Source organism: Bubalus bubalis, chromosome 2 (assembly GCF_019923935.1).
Source record: "Bubalus bubalis isolate 160015118507 breed Murrah chromosome 2, NDDB_SH_1, whole genome shotgun sequence".
Lineage (NCBI taxonomy): Eukaryota > Metazoa > Chordata > Mammalia > Artiodactyla > Bovidae > Bubalus > Bubalus bubalis.
In genome coordinates, this window is record NC_059158.1 from 161,063,009 (window position 1) to 161,084,639 (window position 21,631).

The following is a 21,631-nucleotide window of genomic DNA, read 5'->3' on the forward strand; positions in this document are numbered from 1 at the left end:
AATGAGTTATTTCTATATAACTCTACATAACAAAGGCATATCTTTGTTTTCTGGAATGAGTTATTTCTACAAGGATCTGTAGTTCTATTATTCTAAATACAATGGTGTTTAGAAGCCAAAATCAGAGTTCCTGAAGTTTTCATTAGAGTGTTGCTACTCTGGGGCAAAGCTATAGCAAATACATATGTGTATATACACATATGCACACATATGTATATACACATATAAAAACATATACACATGTTATGTATATGTGTATAAATATATGATTTACTGCTGCTGCTACTGCTGCTAAGTCGCTTCAGTCATGTCTGACTCTGTGTGACCCCATAGACGGCAGCCTACCAGGCTCCCCTGTCCCTGGGATTCTCCAGGCAAGAACACTGGATATGATTTACTATATGTATATATATATATATATATGTGATTTATTATGCATATATTTATTGCATGCATATAGACATGTATAAGAGGGGCCTCCCCGGTGGCTCAATGGTAAAGAATCTGCTTGCCAGTTCAGGAAATGGGGGTTCTATCCCTGAGTCAGGAAGATCCTCTGTAGAAGGTACTGGCAACCCACTCCAGTATTCTTGCCTGAAATCCTATGGACAGAGGACCCTGGTAGACTACAGTCCAAGAGGTCACAAAGAGTCTGACACGACTTAGTGGCTAAACAACAACAAACTATTTCTATATGTAATTAAATATCTATATATAAAGATGTTTAAATATGTATATATGCTTGCAAATATATTTATATATACATATATAAACATCTATATTTATTTCTTTAAATTGAAACCCATACGTTCAAAACAATACTTATAATTCCAATCCAGTAGCACAAATCTCATTCCAGTTTTTTTTTTTTTTGTCATTTTTCTGTATTTGTAACTCCTTTCTCTAAATGTGAGAAACCTATCTCCTACTGTCCTTGGTATATATTTACGTATTGAATCAGTCCCCTTGTTTATAACCAATCTTGCATCGCTGCTGCTGTACTGTCCACGAGCAGAAATTTTGCTCATTTTTCTCATACTCTGATGTCTTGTTGCAGGCCACATCCACCCTTAGTGTTTGGGTGCATTCTCTCCAGTCTGAGAGGCTTCAACCCTCAAGGCTGGATCCCTACTGGGAAAGTACCTTTCTCATCTTGCCCAGGTTCTGAAATCCCACTTGGACCTTTCTTTTGCATAGACTCTCTTTTCAGCCTCATGACCCCATCTTGGGATGCTCCTCCTATGTTCAGGCCCTCCCTGAACCCACTTGGGTTCAACACTGCTTTGGTTCAACACACATGCAGACACCTCTCAGTCACTTGGGCTCCACCCCTCAGACTGAACAGCCCCCTTGCATTGACATTTTCTTTACTACACTTGTGCTCTGATATTTTCCCTTAGGTTTCAAAAGCCACCACAATATCATCCCTCACCTCTCCAGTCCCATATGGACAGACTGCCTCCTGAGTCTGCTCAGCATCTCACATCAGGCCCCTTCCTGCATGGACATCCCTCCTTATCCTACCCTTACTAGGTAGCAACATCCTTGAATGTCTTCATCATTGTCTTTGGACTGCAAAGAAGCCACTGTGGCTGCCTCGACTCCTGCACAGACATCTGCCTTGCTCTATTTCATTCCACTGCCGTAGACTTATATTGTTCATCAAAAGAAAGAGAAGGGAACTAAAAACGAGAAAGAAGAAGAGCACAGTTAACATTTTTAATGATATATATTTAGTAAACTCTAAAGTTAATCTATGTCTTTATATTCCTTCCAAACATTTTTTTTTCTTTAAATACCCCTTCTCTCCTTCATTTATTAGCTTAATTTAATTCCATCTTATTATTAAATCTCATGACAAACATTCTTTTGTCATTATTATTATTATAATGATTTTTGCAATCAATGTTTATTGAGTTTATATGACAATCCATTTCTTCAGTCATCATTATTTATTCCATCCTCTTCTGAATTCTCAAGTTCTCACTTAATTTTAGTTTTTTTAATAAGTAACGTGTATGTGTAAGAAAAATTGTCAGCCTTAGTAGATTTCTTATTTCTTAGTTCATGTAGTTACAAACGGACACGACTTAGTGAATGAAGAACAATAATTCCTTTATTATGGCTTTATTTTTTTTCTTCCTGATATTTATATTTTAGTTTATCTTATAGTGTCAGTCTATCAGTAGTAACTTCTGTTAACGTTTGTGGATATCAAAATCTTTTTATTTTCTCTTGAATCTTGAATGATACTTTATCTGCATATAGATTATTAGGCTGCCACTTGTATGGCCCCAGTATATTAAAGATACCATCCTTACCTATTTGTCTGTGCTCTTATTTTTCATGCATTTTTTCTGTCAGTTATAGATGACATATAAAGACTGATGAATGATATGTGAGTGCCATCTTTAGCACTCCTGGCTTACATTTTCATAATTATTTTCTTTTTCAGTGGAAATTCTGTTTCCCTTTGTGTTCAAGAGTTCTTTCTCTCTTCCCTTTCAAAATATGATAGGTCATGGGAGTCTTCCATGATCTTGCTTATGATTATAATAAATGAATGATGTGGGTTAAAGCAACGATTTTTCCCTAAGTATATTTACAGTTTAGATGAAACAAGGGAAGATGGGATAGAGTATGGATATGCAGTGGTATTAATATAATTTATAGCCCAGCAAGGCATTAGGGCATTTGTGGGCTCAGACTTATCTTGATAACTTCTCTACCATCATGTTTTACAGATGATAAATTCTGATCAAAGCCAACTCTGCTACAATAAAAAACAAACAGTGCTTGTGTCTCCAAGAACATGTTACTGGTGCAATTTGAGAATATCATTAAAATGTATAAGTATATTTAAATAATTATTTTGTAACTTCTTAAATTTAGACTCACTCCATCTGCTTTAATTAGTAAGCTTTTTTAGCATGTTTAAAATATAGCGAAAATGTGACTAAGGTTTATTATAACTACACTGTACACCTTCTAAGTAATCAAGTACATAATAAACATACATAAATATGAATTATATGATGCAGCCATAAGCCAGAGATTCTACTAGAGTTCCTTGAATTTTGTTGAGCTTCTTTGACAAGAAATTGATATTTCAATAATTTTCCCAGAAAAATTTGCATCAAATTTGGAGTTTACAGTAGCCCTAACTCCCAAATCAAAACTCAGGTCATAATCTCTGATTTAAGAATATCCAGTTGTTTGTAGCTTACAGACAAAACTGATCCTGAATCGTCCCAGAAATAGAACTATTAAATTTCCTTTTAAGGTGACAGTATATTGTGCTTTCTGATCTTTCCATGTTTTCTGAAGTCAGTGATATCAATTTAAATTCTTGGCCCTAGGCAAAACAAATAGAAATAGAAGATATCTTCTTTATGCAAAACACATAATTGCTGATTTGTATTGGAGAGACACTCTTTTCTTTCCAAGTTTCCTTGTACTCCTGTTCCTCACCCACATTCTTTTGCTACTCACTTGGGAGAGATGTCTAGCCCCAAGGATTCTATAATATTTTTTCTAAATCCCTTTGCACTACTAGATTCATGCAATTTTAGCGTGAAATAGACCTCAGGGACATAAAGTCCTCTGTGAAATGAAATTTAAGTCTATTTCTGGTTACTATGTTGTGACCCTCAACTTAAACATCCCTATTTCCTTCATTTGCTATCACACACACACATGCATACACACACAGACACACTCACGCACAGAGCCTTGTTTAGTATATGCTTATTTTTCAAAGTTAATGAGGTGAGTGTGTGACCTTTTTTTTGAAGCGTATTTGAGGAGAGTTTCTTGAAAGCTTTTAAGATAATTAAGATAGCTCATGGGTGTTGAGAATCACTATTTTTCATATGTATGTGTTCTTATTGAATCAACTTCTCTGAAATGTCGCTTGTTGTGAATTAATGTCATTTTGCACTCTTCTAATGCTTTCAGAATGGTATGACATTTTACAAAATCAGAATAACTCATCTCAATGTAATAGGTAATGCATTTTATCCATTAAAAAGTGTCTCTTAGGTTAAAAGTGATGTTCACTCTAAACAAAGCCTTTAAATTTTTATGGATGCCATTTATTAAGACCTATATCAGAAATTAAAAAAAAAATTTGAAGTTTCCAAACAAAACTTTATTTTATTTAACAAATAATGGGACATTAGCATTATTATTCATGAGACCTATTCTTGAAGGCTATTATCATTAAAGGATATACTAAATTTCATGAGTTTCAATTTAGGAGGGAAAAAGCTCTACTTTTCATGTAAATATCTTGATACTCATTAGGAATAATCATTGAAATGATTTCTTAAATTGAAGGATTGTGTTATAGTTAATGAAGCTTGCATTCAACAGTGCATCATTAAAGGCAAATGTTCTCATATAAAATTTCCTAGGTTATTAAAATACATAGCCTTAGTTGTACTGCTGCAGATGTCTGCTGCCAAATGTAACCTGGTTCCATCTATGGCCTTAGTACAATGTGGAGAATTTATATCAAATTATGTTAGTGCAGGTTCTAAAAGATAGTGGAATGTTCCTTTGTGGGGATCTCAGTAAATTGAGACTGAGCTCAGTGTGTGAGTTAGGCAGTCTATAATTCCTTTTTTCATATACATAAAATATGCCTTGATTCTGCTACAGAGCACCGTGGCTTTTCTTTTTTTTCTGTGCAGTGTGTAGATTTCTGTGCCTGTGTGGGTCATCTCTTTTATGATCAGTTGTGTACTCATGTCTAATCTCTGCTAAAGAAAGGAAGGCATTATCTCTGCTGCAGTGAAGCTCACAGGCTCTCTGTAATTTAACTCCAGGATCCTGATGGCAGTTCTGTTGCTTATTACCCTGTGATCTTGGACAAATTTCCTAAATTCTCTAAGTCTCAGTTTCCTCATATGTAAAAAGGATAGGGTATCCTCAGTTTTCCTGGGGCTGAGGGGATTCCCTAGATGCATATTTGTCAACACTAAAATTAGGAAAGTCCCAGACAAACTAGAATAAACTAGTCATACTAACAAAGAGGGAATTCAAAAAAAGTACCTTCCATTTGTATCATTTTTTAAAGATGAACTATAGGATGTTTGTCTTTCTCTGATTTATTTTGATGATGATGATTAGTTAATAAGAGAGTCATGTCTGACTCTCTTGACCTTATGGACTGTAGCCCCCCAGGCTCCTCTGTTATGGGATTTCCCAGGCAATAATACTGGAGTAGGTTGTCATTTGCTTCTCCAGGGGATCTTCCAAACCCAGGGATCAAACCCGGGTCTCCTGCATTGCAGATGGATCCTGTATTGCAGGCAGATTCTTTACAGACTGAGCCACTAGGGAAGCCCTTGACTTACTTTACCTAGTATAATCTCTAAGTCCATTCATGTGGCTGCAAATGGCATTATTTCATTCTTTTTTATGACAATGTTATATTCCCTTGTACATATGCACCACATCTTCTTTATCCTTTCCTCTATCAATGAACATTTAGGTTGCTTTCATGTCTTGGCTACTATAAATAATGCTGCAATTAACTTATTTATAAAACAGAAATAGACTTTCAGACTTCAAAAGCAAATTTATGGTTACCAAAGGGGAAATGTTGGGGCAAGAGATAAATTAGGAGTTTGGGGTTAACAAATACACATTACTTATATAAAATAGATAATTGGAAAGGACCTACAATATAGCACAGGGAACTCTACTCAATATTCTGTAATAACCTATAGGGGAAAAGAATCTGAAAAGAAATAAGTATATGTTTATGTATAAATGAATCACTTTGTTGTACACCTGAAAATAACACAACATTGTAAATTGACTATGTGTGTGCTAAGTTGCTTCAGTCATGCCCAACTCTTGGCAAGCCTATGGACTGTAGCCTTTCAGGCTCCTCTATCCATGAGATTCTCCAGACAAGAATACTAGAGTGGGTTGCCATGCTCTCCTCCAGGGTATCTTCCTGATCCAGATCAAATCTGCATCTTCTATCTTCTGCATTGGCAGATGGGTTCTTTACCTGTAGTGTCACCTGAGAAGCCCAGGTCAGCTATAATATAAATACAATTTTTAAAAAGTCGCTTCTACCTGTGGTGTGTTGGAACCACTCCTACTCTTGATGAGAGCCAACTATTATAATTAGGAATTTTGTGGGCCAGTTTCTATATATTCAGAAATTTTGTGAACTGTTGGTGACTTGAAATCATCCATGCTGGGACTATTTCCACAATCAGCAAATGTTACAAACTAGAGCTTTTTTTTTTCTTCTTAGAGAATTAGCTAACTAGCATACCACCACCTACCAAACAACAAAGCTAATAAAATTGCTAACTGAAATAATCCATGTAAAATGCTTAGTGGAATGCATGATATAAGTGAAAGTGAAAGTCACTCAGTCATGTCTGACTCTTTGGGACCCCATGGACTATACAGTCCATGGAATTCTCCAGGCGAGAATACTAGAATGGGTAGCTTTTCCCTTCTCCAGGGGATCTTCCCAACCCAGGGATTGAACCCAGGTCTCCCACATTGCAGGCAGATTATTTACCAGCTGAGCCACAAGGGAAGCCCAAAGAATACTGGAGTGAGTGGCCTATCGCTTCTCCAGCAGATCTTTCAGACCCAGGAATTGAACCGGGGTGTCCTACATTGCAGGCAGATTCTTTACCACCTGAGCTATCAGGGAAGCCTGCATGATACAAAGTAAGTGCCAATTCAGCATCACTGCTTAGTCATTTATTATTACAATTATTATGAATTTTGCATTGGCATTCAATAAACATGTTAAAATGAACTGATCTCTGCCTGAAGGCATTCCCTATAAATTATTTCAATAGTTTTTTTTTGTTGTTGTTGTTGTTAAATTGCATCTAGAACATAGACTAAGTATATATTATAGGTCTTCAAACTGGTTTCTCTTTCTCTTTCTCCCTTTCTTATAAATTCCCTCTCTGTGAACCTAGAAAGATCTCTCATTTTCCTGCTGCACTATGGCTAGTCCTCAGACATTGCATGCCAAGCTTGGGGCAATGACTCTAGCTCCAGGAGTCCATGAAGAATTATGCATTGGTGCTGTGCATGGAGCATGGTAAACTGGATTATGCTAACAAAGTATATTCTGCGAGGTGGCCCCCTGTGAGGTGACTGAGACCACCTCTACATGGTTTGCCTCACCCACTGCCCAAATCTTCCCTGCATTTTTCCAATCCCCAAATACCGCTAGAAATTCCTATTTATAATCTCTGAGTTATTGAGTTTGACATCTTTTAAAAGCAAATCCATTCCTTGGTAAAAGTAACACATTAGGTCAGCAACCGAGTGCAAATTAGTTTATCAAGTTGCCTGTGTGTGTGCTCAGTCGTGTCTGAGTCTTCTTGACTCAAGAAAATATTCTTGCTTAAAGGAAATTGACCCAGGAAAGTGATGAGAGGAAAGTTCTGGAATTTGGGAGATTATAGAAGATGGCAGGTGTGAGTGGGGAAAGGGATGTCAAAAACCAGTAGGCAACAAGGTGGAATGGCACCCCACTCCAGTACTTTTGCCTGGAAAATCCCATGGATGGAGGAGCCTCCTAGGCTGCAGTCCATGGGGTCTCTAGAGTCGGACACGACTTCACTTTCACTTTTCACTTTCATGCATTGGAGAAGGAAATGGCAACCCACTCCAGTGTTCTTGCCTGGAGAATCCCAGGGATGGGGAAGTCTGGTGGGCTGCCGTCTATGGGGTCTCACAGAGTCAGACACGACTGAAGCAACTTAGCAGCAGCAGCAGCAGCAGCAACAATGGGGAATATTGATTCCTTGGATGGAGGAGTATAAATGAAGAAGGGAATAGTCAGTGCAAGAATACAGATGAGGGAAAATAATGAAAATACATGTCTCCGATTCTTGAATCTTGAGAACTAAGGGACCTCCTGAATTTTCAGAGTCTAGAAAGAAGGTCAAAGTCAAAAGAGTTAAAGTGCTACCAAACCTCTAACAGTTTTGTTAAGGGCCAACCTAGATCTTCAAACATAAAACTATATGTCTAAGAGGAAATATGTCTAAATAATTCTATCTCTAGCTCATTAAGAAATCTCAGATACACAAAATGAAGACACTCTGCCTGGACTAATGGAAGATGAAAGCATCCTAATTCCAACATATTAGATCATCATCTGAGGGTTTTGTCCTCTTTCCGTCTCTGTCCAGTTGAAGCCAGCAGGCATTCCCTCCTCCTGAGGAACAGATCAATCTCTTAGGATTGTCATGTTAATTCAAGCTGAAGAACCCTACTGGTCACCCAGCAAGACATTTCAAGAAGCGGTGTGTGAGCCCCTCAGTTCTTGCTCAGTGTTGGGGGATTTCCAGCTGATGTCTTTGATTGCTCTTATATAGATAATGTAACATCATAAAAGAGGAGTTTCTGTAGTAGCTTGCTTGCCATGAAAGGCTGCCCGTGGCTTCCCAGCATTCCCTGATGTGAGTGCTGATTTCAGAGTTCTCTGCAGTTTAAGACAGAAAGGGAAGGGATGAGTAAGGGGCAGAAGAGGATTTCTATACAGACCTAGGTCTTCCAAAATGCTGGACTAGAAAGAAGGGGCAACAGGAAACAGCATTCCCAATACTCAGACATGCATTAGACGCCCCGCCCCTCTTGTTTGTTTTGTTATAAAAATTCAATCTCTGTATTGAGCCAGGTGTTCTTTCCTGTATGTGTTATTTTCCCTGCTCTCTCTTTTCAATGGCCCCTTGCCTTTTAAAACTATTGACTGAAAGCTTTTCCCTTTCTCAGGTCAATTCACCACAGAAAGTATCTACTCGTGCATACCCAGTAGCATAACCCATCCACACCAGGGAACAAGCCGAAAGAGACCTAAAACTTGGTCTATGTGCTTCCGGAACTTCCATTAGAAGCAAATATTCATGGTGCATTTAAAGAAAAGTGAATCATTCAGTGATGTTACAATATCTTAATGTGACTTCAGGAAAGAAAGCTGAGAGGGGATAAAGACTTCAGACAGATGTTCTGGCCCTTTGTGAAAATGTTACTAATCATAAGATAAAAGATAATGAAAGTAGAACAAAATTTTAGGCAAGAGAAACCAATCCAGCAAAAGCACAGAGTTTGGAATAAACAGCATGTTTTGTTTGTCTGGTGTTTGTTCTTTTATACAATAAATATTTACCAAGTCCCTATCAGGAACCCAGCCCTGTTCCACGGAGTTGGGGATTCATCCTTGAAAATAAATCATTGTTCTCCTAGGAGCTGATATTCTAGTGGAGCCATTGAGAAAATGAATGATTAAGCAAAATAATTTCAATTAGAGATTAGTAGGATTAAGGAAAAATGAAAGGAAAACGTGCTCTTGGAATAAGGATGGCCAGGGAAGACCACTCTGAGAAGGTTATAAATTTGCTCTGACCTGAAGACTACAAAAGCACATGAAGCAGGGAAGAGCTTTTCAGACAGATAGACCAAGTAAATGCCTAATAACAGGAAACATCTTGGCAGATTAAAGTCAACCCTGATTGTACATTAGAATTACCAGGGGAGCTTTTATAAAAATGCATATAATTGGGCCCCACCTCCAGAGAACTTGTTTTAATAGGATTGGGGTGGTGCCCAGACATGGATATTTTTAAAAAACTTCCTCAGGTTATTCAAATGTCAGCCAAGGCTGAGAACAGGTGGATTGGAGAACAGTGGGTCTAAAAGTTTAACATGCATCAGAATAATCTGGGAGGCTTGTCAAACCCAGATGGCTGAGCCCCACCCCCAGAGCTGGGGACCCAGTTTTTCTGCAGTGGGGCACAGGCATTTGCATTACCAGCAAGTTTCCAGCAGATGCTGCTGCTGCTGGTCTGAGTCCAAACTTGAAAACCCCTGGGTTCAAGAACAAAATGGAAGCTGATATTGAATGAGGAACAGAGGGATATGAAAGAAGCTAGAAGGATGGAGTTGGAACTTCTGTTCTAGAAAGGCATACATGCAGAGCTGAGCCACAGACACAGAAATAAAGAGGGTAGATGTGAGACTGCAAGGATCATTATGGATGTCAAAGGAGAGATGTAGAGCAGAAGTCCAGTCAGATGGGATGGCAGATGAGGATCCTGGAGGGCTGTTCTGGATGAGCAGAGATGGCATGACAAGCAGATGAAGATCTGGGACTCTTCTGAGTGAGCAGAATGTGGATGAAGAATGTCCCCTGCTGTGTCAGCAAACAAAAGATATTGTGGCCATCAAGCCATCAGCTACTGCAGCCACCCTGACTGACTGTGTACCCTGAGGGAATTCAGGATAGGAAAAAAAAGGAGGGGGGGTGGGTACTGACCCTAGATGGTTAAGGTGCATAAAAAACAGATAAGTTTAGTGAGCCCAGATTCTTGCATGTTTTCATACAGACACATGTTAAATTCATTAACTTAAGCAGTCTGGTTTTTATTTGCATGCTAAGTTTCTTCAGTCATGTCTGACACTGTGCGATCCCACGGACTGTAACCTGCTGGGCTCATCTGTACATGGGATTCTTCAGGCAAGATTACTGGAGTGGGTTGCCATGCCTACAACCAGGGGATCTGCCTGACCCAGGGAACGAACCCAGGTCTCTTATGTCTCCTGCATTAGTAGGTGGGTTCTGTACCACTAGTGCCACCTGGGATGTCTGGGTTTTATTTAATTGACAACAATCTTTAGATGTTCTGACTCCCTGGGTTTTGTTGGAAAAACTACATTTCCTGGCTCCTCCTTACTTCTTCAGAACAGAATCTCAGAACTCTGACAGGCTATCTCCCAGGCTTAAGTCCTCAGTTTGCATGCTGAATAAAGCATAATTCTCAACTTTTATGCTGTGTATTTTCTGCAGTTGAGAAGAGAAAGGGATGAGTGAGGAGGAACACATGTACTAAAAAGAGGAAAAGATGCAAAAATATCAAGAGGAGCAACTTGGAGACTAATCTGGAGTTTGAGAGAATGGCCAGTTACACTGTCATCAGTTTATAGATGACATTGCAGCCACAGGACTGGATGACATCTTGGAGGGAAATTTGAGGTAGAGCAGTGAAGCTAGAGAGAGCAGCTACCACATGTCTGAGGTCCGAAATCAGATTGATTATATTCTCTGCAGCCAAAGATGAAGAAGCTCTATACAGTCAGCAAAAACAAGACTGGGAGCTGACTGTGGCTCAGATCATGAACTTCTTATTGCCAAATTCAGACCTAAATTGAAGAACGTAGGGAAAACCACTAGACAATTCAGGTATGACCTAAATCAAATCCCTTATGATTATACAGTGGAAGTGAGAAATAGCTTTAAGGGACTAGATCTGAGAGACACAGTGCCTGATGAACTATGGATGGAAGTTCGTGACATTGTACAGGAGACAGCGATCAAGACCATCCCCATGGAAGAGAAATGCAAAAAAAGCAAAATGGCTGTCTGGGGAGGCCTTACAAATAGCTGTGAAAAGAAGAGAAGTGAAAAGCAAAGGAGAAAAGGAAAGATAAGCATCTGAAGGCAGAGTTCCAAAGAATAGCAAGGAGAGATAAGACAGCCTTCTTCAGTGATCAATGCAAAGAAATAGAGAAAAACAACAGAATGGGAAAGACTAGAGATCTCTTCAAGAAGATTAGAGATACCAAGGGAACATTTCATGTAAAGATGGGCTCGATAAAGGACAGAAATGGTAGGGACCTAACAGAAGCAGAAGATATTAAGAAGAGGTGGCAAGAATACACAGAAGAAATGTACAAAAAAGATTTTCATGACCCAGATATCATGATGGTGTGATCACTGACCTAGAGCCAGACATCCTGGAATGTGAAGTCAAGTGGGCCTTAGAAAGTATCACTACGAACAAAGCTAGTGGAGGTGATGGAATTCCAGTTGACCTATTTCAAATCCTGAAAAATGATGCTGTGAAAGTGCTGCACTCAATATGCCAGCAAATTTGTAACACTCAGCAGTGGCCACAGGACTGGAAAAGGTCAGTTTTCATTCCGATCCCAAAGAAAGGCAATGCCAAAGAATGCTCAAACTACCGCACAATTGCACTCATCTTACATGCTAGTAAAGTAATGCTTAAAATTCTCCAAGCCAGGCTTCAGCAATATGTGAACCGTGAACTTCCTGATGTTCAAGCTGGTTTTAGGAAAGGCAGAGGAACCAGAGATCAAATTGCTAACATCCGCTGGATCATGGAAAAAGCAAGAGAGTTCCAGAAAAACATCTATTTCTGCTTTATTGACTATGCCAAAGCCTTTGACTGTGTGGATCACAATCAACTGTGGAAAATTCTGAAGGAGATGGGAATACCAGACCAGATCAGGGAATACCTGACCTGCCTCTTGAGAAACCTGTATGCACGTCAGGAAGCAACAGTTAGAACTGGATATGGAACAACAGAGTGGTTCCAAATAGGAAATAGATTACATCAAGGCTGTATATTGTCACCCTGCTTATTTAACTTATATGCAGAGTACATCATGAGAAATGCTGGGCTTGAAGAAGCACAAGCTGGAATCAAGATTGCCAGGAGAAATATCAATAAGCTCAGTTATGCAGATAACACCACCCTTATGGAAGAAAGTAAAGAAGAACTAAAAAGCCTCTTGATGAAAGTGAAAGAGGAGAGTGAAAAAGTTGGCTTAAAGCTCAACATTCAGAAAACGAAGATCATGGCATCCGGTCCCATCATTTCATGGGAAATAGATGGAGAAACAGTGGAAACCGTGTCAGACTTTATTTTTCTGGGCTCCAAAATCACTGCGGATGGTGATTGCAGCCATGAAATTAAAAGACGCTTACTCCTTGGAAGGAAAGTTATGACCAACCTAGACAGCATAGTAAAAAGCGGAGACATTACTTTGTCAACAAAGGTCCGTCTAGTCAAGGCTATGGTTTTTCCAATAGTCATGTATGGATGTGAGAGTTGGACTATAAAGGAAGCTGAGCACAGAAGAATTGATGCTTTTGAACTGTGGTGTTGGAGAAGACTCTTGAGAGTCCCTTGGACTGCAAGGAGATCCAATCGGTCCATCCTAAAGATCAGTCCTGGGTGTTCATTGGAAGGACTGATGTTGAAGCTGAAACTCCAATACTTTGGTCACCTGATGTGAAGAGCTGACTCATTTAAAAGGACCCTGATGCTAGGAGGGATTGGGGACAGGAGGAGAAGGGGATGACAGAGGATGAGATGGCTGGCTGGCATCACCGACTCAATGGACATGGTTTGTGTGAACTTCAGGATTTGGTGATGGACAGGGAATCCTGGCATTCTGCGGTTCATGAGGTTGTAAAGAGTTGGACAAGACTGAGCTGAACTGAATTGAACAAAATGTATGAGCACTGGGTAGAAATAGTATTGAAGGGATTTAAACAAGCAAAGGATTTTGGTAAGATGACCATATATAGTCTGGAAGTTTATATTTTATTATTTCATACCTTGTTGTAAATGAACACATATGTGGATAACTTTCCTGAAGTAAAACAAATTACATGCATAAAAGCTCCTGTGGGTTTGATCTATAACCATTAGTTCCCTGGAAAACTCAGTAAACTGCAAGGCATGAGTGACTACAATTTTGGGTCATGTTCAATTTAAACACACTCCCATATTCTATAACACATTTGCAACATCAAAGGATAGGAAGCAGGAGAGATAATCAAATGTAATACTTGAATAGCCAAGTTCAAATCCTTTTACTATTTACTACTTATAAACATTTAGGAAGCCCCTGCCAGGTACTAATTTTTATATTAAACCTTTCCTCTGCTATCCTGTTTTATCCTTTTAACAACCTTACAGGATGGCTACACGTTGAGCACTTATTTAACAAAGAAAGTTAAGAGCCCAAGTCAGAGTCAGCAGCTGAACTTTAAATAAGTCATTTGTTCCTGTGAAATTTAATTTTGTATTTGTAAAGCAAATATTTATATTACAGCTTGGTAGTTTTGTTTTGCTTTGTTTGTTCTGTTTGTTGTGAGACATCATTAAATGAGATGTCAGTGTGAACTTGATGAACTGTTAAATGCAGATATCACTATAAAAACTTGCATGAATCCATGAATAGACCCTCACGATATTTCTCTGTAGCTACCTCGGTGGAGAGGTAGAATAAGGTATATTATGATTATGGACTTTATGAATTTAGGTTGATTTAGAATCATTAGAGAAGGAAATGGCAAGCCACTCCAATGTTCTTGTCTGGAGAATCCCAGACAAGATTTTCAGCAAGCTATATGGAAAGAGACCAGAAATACGGTACAGGGGAGCCTGGTGGGCTGCTGTCTCTGGGGTCACACAGAGTCAGACACGACTGAAGCGACTTAGCAGCAGCAGAATCATTTACAGTTCTTTGCTATGCCTGCTGGAAAATGACTTCGGCATCAAGCCTGGAATCATCTTTGCCGAGATGCCATGTGGCAGACAGCATTTACAGAACTTAGATGATGCTATCAACGGGTCTGCCTGGACTATCTTACTGTTGACTGAAAACTTCTTAAGGGACACCTGGTGTAAGTTCCAGTTCTATTCGTCCCTCATGAACTCCGCTACAGACAGCGCAAGTACAACTCCGTCATCCCCATGCAGCCCCTGAACAAACCCCTGCCCTGAGAGAGGACTCCCTTTGTGCTACGAACCATCAATGCCCTGGAGGAAGAAAGTCATGGCTTTCCTACCCAAGTGGAAAGGATTTTTCAGCAAGCTATATGGAAAGAGACCAGAAATACGGTACAAAGGCAATTTGTTGCCTGAAACAGCACACACAACACACGACAGACTCTTGTTTTGTAAAACAAAGGATTTATCTTCACTTGCGAAAACAAGTTCCTAGGAAAAGTGTCTGGAGAAGGCAATGGCACCCCACCCCAGTACTCTTGCCTGGAAAATCCCATGGACAGAGTAGGCTGCAGTCCATGGGGTCGCTAAGAGTTGGACCTGACTGAGCGACTTCACTTTCACTTTTCACTTTCATGCATTGGAAAAGGAAATGGCAACCCACTCCAGTGTTCTTGCCTGGAGAATCCCAGGGACGGGGGAGCCTGGAGGGCTGCCGTCTATGGGGATGCACAGAGTCGGACACAACTGAAGCGACTTAGCAGCAGCAGCAGCTATGCTCTGGAAATAATGAAAAGAAGGATTAAAAGGATAAACTGCAATGAGGGCAGATTTCAATATTTAAAAATTAAGCCCATAATGGGATAAGCAATTGTCTCTATATGAGGCCTCACAATTTAAATGCTCAAAGTGTAAAAGCAGAGAATAATATTTACATTTCAAAGCAACAATTAACCAAATCGTCCTCAATCTTTAAAATGCCTGAGAAATCTGACCTTATAAAATATAAAAATAAAAATAAACCAATTCTAATAAGAATTGTTACATACTAGTGATAACGCACAAATTCATCTTAATTAATATCAAGGAACGATTCACTAGATGTTTACTGAGTCTGTGTTTCATCTAAATAAACTCTTATTTTCATTTCTAGATACATGCATCATTTTGCCAAGCTACTTAGAAAACAAGCTTCCATTTTGTTGTATTTGCATATAAACCAGAAGAGTTATTTGAAGAAGTATTTGAGTATTTAGCTGGCAATGATCAATAAAATCAATGGGATTTTCCTAATGTTCTTATTGTGTTTTGAAAGATAATTTCACAATTAGAAACCGCTTGTTTATATATTATTAACATATTTTAGGATACCGAGTAGCCTGATGCATTTAGTAAACACTTTCTTATTAGATATGCTGCTTGGTATGTCTGCTATACCATTCTAGATACTGTTTCTCTCATCCTCAATTTTTGTCTCCTTTCAAGCCTATTCATGGGTTGTATTGTTGTTTAGTCACTAAGTTGTGTCCTACTCTTTGCCCACCAGGCTCCTGTGTCCATGGGATTTTCCAGGCAAGAAAACTTGAGTGAGTAGTCACTTCTTACTCTAGGGAATCTTCCTGGGCCCAGGGATCAAACTTACATCTGTCTCTGCATTGACAAGTGGATTCTTTACCACCACATCACCTGGGAAGCCCTTTTACAAGATTAGGACAGGTAATATCAAAGAGGGCTTCCCTGATGGCTCAGATGGTAAAAGAGGAGGAAAATGGATTGGTGGGGACTGGGCTGCACAAAGGCACATGCCTAGAAAAAAAAGGCTGCTATATTTCACTCCAGGTTACTGATGTTAGGTGATCTAAAGGCTTAGTCTTTCCAAAACTATAATCCTTAAGAGAAGCCAGACTGCCAGATTGCCTTTAATACAATACCCTTGAATTTTAAATACTAGCAATGAATTCATACATTATAAAAGAATGGTCAGGTCAAATAAGTCACATATGCTTCCCAAATTTGGCCTGAAAATTGCCAGAAAAAGACTTCTGCATCCTCATATGTGGACCCCAGGAAGGCAGGGGTCAAGCTTGTCTGTAAAAGTCATTCAGTAATGTCCGACTCTTTGTGACCCCATGGACTATACAGTCCATGGAATTCTCCAAGCCAGAATACTGGAGTGGGTAAACTTTCCTTTCTCCAGGGGATCTTCCCAACCCAGGACTCGAACCCAGGTCTCCCGCATTGCAGGTGAATTCTTTACCAGCTGAGCTACAAGGGAAGGCTCAAGCTTGTTTACATTTATTATATTTACTATTTTATCTTCTGTGTCAAGCACAATACCTAGTACAGAGCAAGTGTTCAAATTATTTAATGGGAGAATAAATGATGACCCAATAGATGGAAGAGACCAGTATCATACCATCTGGAGAAGTTTCATTATTTCTTGATTTAAAGAAAAGCAATATGATATAATAAAAAGTGGACCTATCCAGGAGGAAGGGGATGTGGGTCATGGCTTTAAATCTGCCTACAACCCTGTATGCAGTCTCAGGCAATTACTTTACTTAACTTAGTGTCCACATCTATGAAATGCTGAGATTGGATTATAATGTTGGTTTTCCAAATGATGCTTCAAGGAGCCTTTAGAATTTTGGAGAGAAATGATTCAAGAGGATTCTGAAGGGATGAGATAGGTACCTAACACAGAGGAATTCTTCAGGATTTCGAGATTCAAAATAAGATTACATTGACTTTCTGGTAAATCGTGGCAGAGTACATATAATTATTTTTCTGCTTCTTCCCAGAACTTTAAAATGATAAGAAAAGTACTTTTTAAGGCATAAAAAATATGCAGAACAAGAGGGTAAAGAGCAATACAACAGCAAGAAGAAACTAGATACCAGGGATTTAGCAAACTCAAGAAGGTTTACTCCTAAGTCAGCTTTCCATTTTTATGCTAAGCATTATAGAAGTATTTGACTCTTTAGACTATGCCCTTGTACAGCTTTTAAAATACATTTTTAAAGAATGCATTAATATATTCTTTGTTTAAAATATTGTAAATATTGTTCTAATGTGAAAAAATTCTAAAGTTCTAATGTTAAAAACTATTGTAAACCCCTTCTCTAGAAGAATCCTCTTCTGGTGTTACTGACTGTTCTGTGATTGACCTCTGTACAGCAGGTTGTATGGTACTGAGTTGTGGGTATTGTACATCCCCTGAAGTTCTAACACAGTGTGCTGAATGGGTCCCAGCAACAATCTACAAATGCATCCTGTCAGGACCACAGTTTCCTGGAATCTTTGCTCACAAAAGTTAGCCGTGGAGTCTGGGGAAAGAAACCTAGCCCCCTCTCTGGTAATGAGTACCATGAAATTTCATTCTCATCACAATCATTGACAAATCTTCCATTTATAAAATGTCTATAAGAATTGGAGACCCAAGTCATTTGTTATAGTTATTCACTAATCAGGGTTTCAGAGCCAAGACAACTAGCATGGCCAAAGAATCATTTCTGATGAGATCAGCAACAGGAAAACTGAAGCCATCTCATTTTTGCAAATATCTAAATGGGGCTCACTCATCAATGTGTTTCAGATTCTTTCACAGCTTCAAATCTAATGGGCTGAGGCTGGGTTTCCTTGAGATAGCATTTCAGTGAAACACTTTCTAATTCATTTTACACAGCTCTTATTAGATTTGTAAGGAGATACACATTGTATAAGCACTCCATGGTCATTTGAGAGGGGAGTAGTTATGTGACTCATTTAACAGGCAATTACCTGTTTAAAAAAGAGACAAATATCCTGTGTCTGACAGAGGCTATGTCTGTGTGACATGAACCAAATGTTGAGACTGTTAAAAAAAAAAAACTTCACTGAGGTTGGTTCTGAGCTCTTTTACAGAATTCACTGTTCTTAGACTTAGGTTAAAAATAGATGCTTGATAGAAGTATTCTGTATCTTGTCATATCGACTGTGGTGATGATTATACAAATCTACACATGATAAAAAATGTATAAGACTACACATACACACTTAGCATGAAGAAGTGGTAAAATATGAATAAATTTGATGGATGTTATCAATGTTGACATCCTAGTTGGGATATTATACTATAGATTTTGAAGACATTACGATTGGGGAAACTGGATGAAGGGTATAAAGTATCTTTCTGTGATAAAACTGCATGTGAATCCACAATTATTTCAAAATATGAAGTAAAAAAAAAGTAACTGTTGCTAACTGCATGCACTGAGCCACCAACTCAGTCTGATGGCTTACCATCATTCCAATTATATGTCCTATGAGATAAGGATGGGCAAGTGAGCTTCACTTAGAAGAGCACCTTCCAAATGTTTTGTGTATTTGGCTCAGTGGTAAAGAATCCCCTTGCTAATGCAGGAGATGAGGTTTTGATCCCCAGGTCAGGAAGATCCCCTGAAGAAGGAAATAGCAAGCCACGTCAGTATTCTTGCTTGGGAAATCCCAGGGACAGAGGAGTCTGGTGGGCTACAGTCCATAGGGTTACAAAAGAGTTGGACACAATTTAGTGACAAAGCAACAAATTTCAGGAAGGTCGTTGCTAGTGGTAGAATTTGGGTTAAGATGTAATTTTCTCTTTCTCCATGTCTCATGCGTGACTTGGGATTAGGAATAAAAATATCTGGTATGGCACCCAGCAATTAGTACCTAGGAAAAGTACTATGTTGTAATATACAGGTGGTTTTGTTCAGCTCTGAAACAGATATTAGATGATGACAGGTGATATCTGAAGGAGATATTGGACAGATAGCCCATACTCTAGACCATACTGGTGGTCTTTATCCATGCACTTTGCCAAGTAATGTTGGAGACCATCTTATGTGAACGGAGCTTTGTTCCTGCTCTTTGACTCTAGTTTGGCCCTGTGGCTTGCTTTGGGCAATGGGTTGTTACAAATATAAGAAAGGAGAGGCTTGAAAAGCACTTATGTGGTTGAGTTTGTTCTCTTGTATTTAGGCCATTAAGAGACCAAGGCCACGTCAAGACTAGCCCACTGATCCTAAGAGGAGAATGAGAGAACTGTGGAGCAAAGCTGCTCAGTTGATCAGTTCTAGCCAAATTTATCCTGAAGTGGAGTCCCTGACTGACCTAAAGATCCATGGCTAGACCCAGCCCAAAGGAGCTGTCAGAGGGATGTGAGAGTTCTAACAATGACTGTTGTTTGAAGCCATGAGTTTTGAGGTGATTTTACATGCAACAGCTGTTGTAGCCACTAAAATTGTGATAGATGACTTAGTTGATTTCAGATAGGTGGCTGGTATCCGGAAGACTGAGATAGGAGTAGGAGGGGTAAATTTTAATATTTCAGACTCATCTAAATTAGAATACAAAGTAGCAACTTATTTACAGAAAATGGACAGATGCCAACTATTAGAGTTGAGGAGAATAAGGTCTGCTGAAGTCATGTTTGAGGTCGTGTTTGAGGAGCTATTTGAGGTCATGAAGATAACTTGATGCTGATACACCTAAGCTTTTCAATGAAATTTATTTGACTGAAGACTAGGTGAGGCTGAATCATTGGGGAGGGGTTAAGTGGCCCTCACCATAAACTCTACAGAGACAGGAGTCAGGAAGTTAGTACTGCTTCTTTCTAGATCAGGAAGTGACACTTTTTTTTTTTTTTTTTCCTTCCTGTAAAGGGTCATATAGCAAATATGTTAAGCTCACTGCAGATGGTGACTGCAGCCATGAAATTAAAAGACGCTTACTCCTTGGAAGGAAAGTTATGACCAACCTAGATAGCATATTCAAAAGCAGAGACATTACTTTGCCAACAAAGGTCCGTCTCATCAAGGCTATGGTTTTTCCTGTGGTCATGTATGGATGTGAGAGTTGGACTGTGAAGAAGGCTGAGCGCCAAAGAATTGATGCTTTTGAACTGTGGTGTTGGAGAAGACTCTTGAGAGTCCCTTGGACTGCAAGGAGATCCAACCAGTCCATTCTGAAGGAGATCAGCCCTGGGATTTCTTTGGAGGGAATGATGCTGAAGCTGAAACTCCAGTACTTTGGCCACCCCATGCGAAGAGTTGACTCATTGGAAAAGACTCTGATGCTGGGAGGGATCGGGGGCAGGAGGAGAAGGGGACGACAGAGGATGAGATGGCTGGATGGCAACACTGACTCGATGGACTTGAGTCTGAATGAACTCCAGGAGTTGGTGATGGACAGGGAGGCCTGGCGTGCTGCGATTCATGGGGTCGCAAAGAGTCGGACACGACTGAGCGACTGAACTGAACTGAATTGAAAGCTTTATGGGCCATGCAATTTTTGTCATAATTACTCAATATGTTGGCTGCAGCACAAAAGCAAAGCCATAGGCAACATGTAAACAAATGAGGGTGACTGTTTTCCAATAAAACTTTGTTTACAAGAACACAGACTGGAAGAAATGGGCCCTATAGCTATAGTTAAAGTCCCTTTGATCTAGTAATTGGATTATATTATTGAATAAGGCATCTGAAATTAATTCTTTCTGAAAAATTTAAGAGAAATATGGCAAATATAAGGCATATATACCTTAAAATTTCCCCTTAAGCCAAAAACAGACATTACTAATCTTTCCCAGAATCCTTTGCCCCAGTTTAGGAACTGTGCTCTGAATTCTTCACAGCAAAGCAATATAGGCAGCTACTATCAATATGTCTGGGCTTCCCTGATGGCTCAGATGGTACAGAATCTGCCTGGAATGCCTGGAGTGCCGGAGACTCAGGTTCGATCCCTGGGTTGGAAAAAAGATTTCCCCAGAGAAAGGAATGGCAACATACACCAGTATTCTTGCCTATAGAATTCCATGGACAGGGGAACCTGGTGAGCTACAGTCCATGGGATCACAAAAAGTCGGGCACGACTGAGCAAATAACACACACACACAATCAATATGTCACTGGATATAAGCTACCTAAAAGAAATACAGCAAGAAATATACTCTAATTTTAATTCAAAATTTGTCTTTTAGCTTCCAGGGGAGAAATATTACAGATTTAAAACAGTGATTGTGATTTTAAAAGCCAGATTTCTGACAACAAATCAGAGGTCTCTATAGTAAAATAATAATAATAGTAACATCAATTTGTAAGAATTGTTTCAAGTTAGATTATGTCAAAGCATTTGCTCTCAACCTGCACATATTTGTTTTGAAATTATGAAACTTGGATTGAGGAGACAGTAGGAGACATGAAGACTCACAGGAGGGTACAACTGGTTAAGGTAACATCTGGAGTCCAGAACTGTAAAATGGGAGGATTGTTTGTAAAATCAGGTAGGTT

The 21,631-nt window shown here is 39.2% G+C and overlaps 1 pseudogene; it reads left to right on the forward strand.

The window, feature by feature from the left end:
• Nucleotides 1–6,995: 6,995 nt before the first annotated feature.
• On the forward strand, nt 6,996–14,741 carry LOC112578836 (annotated as a pseudogene).
• Nucleotides 14,742–21,631: the final 6,890 nt, after the last annotated feature.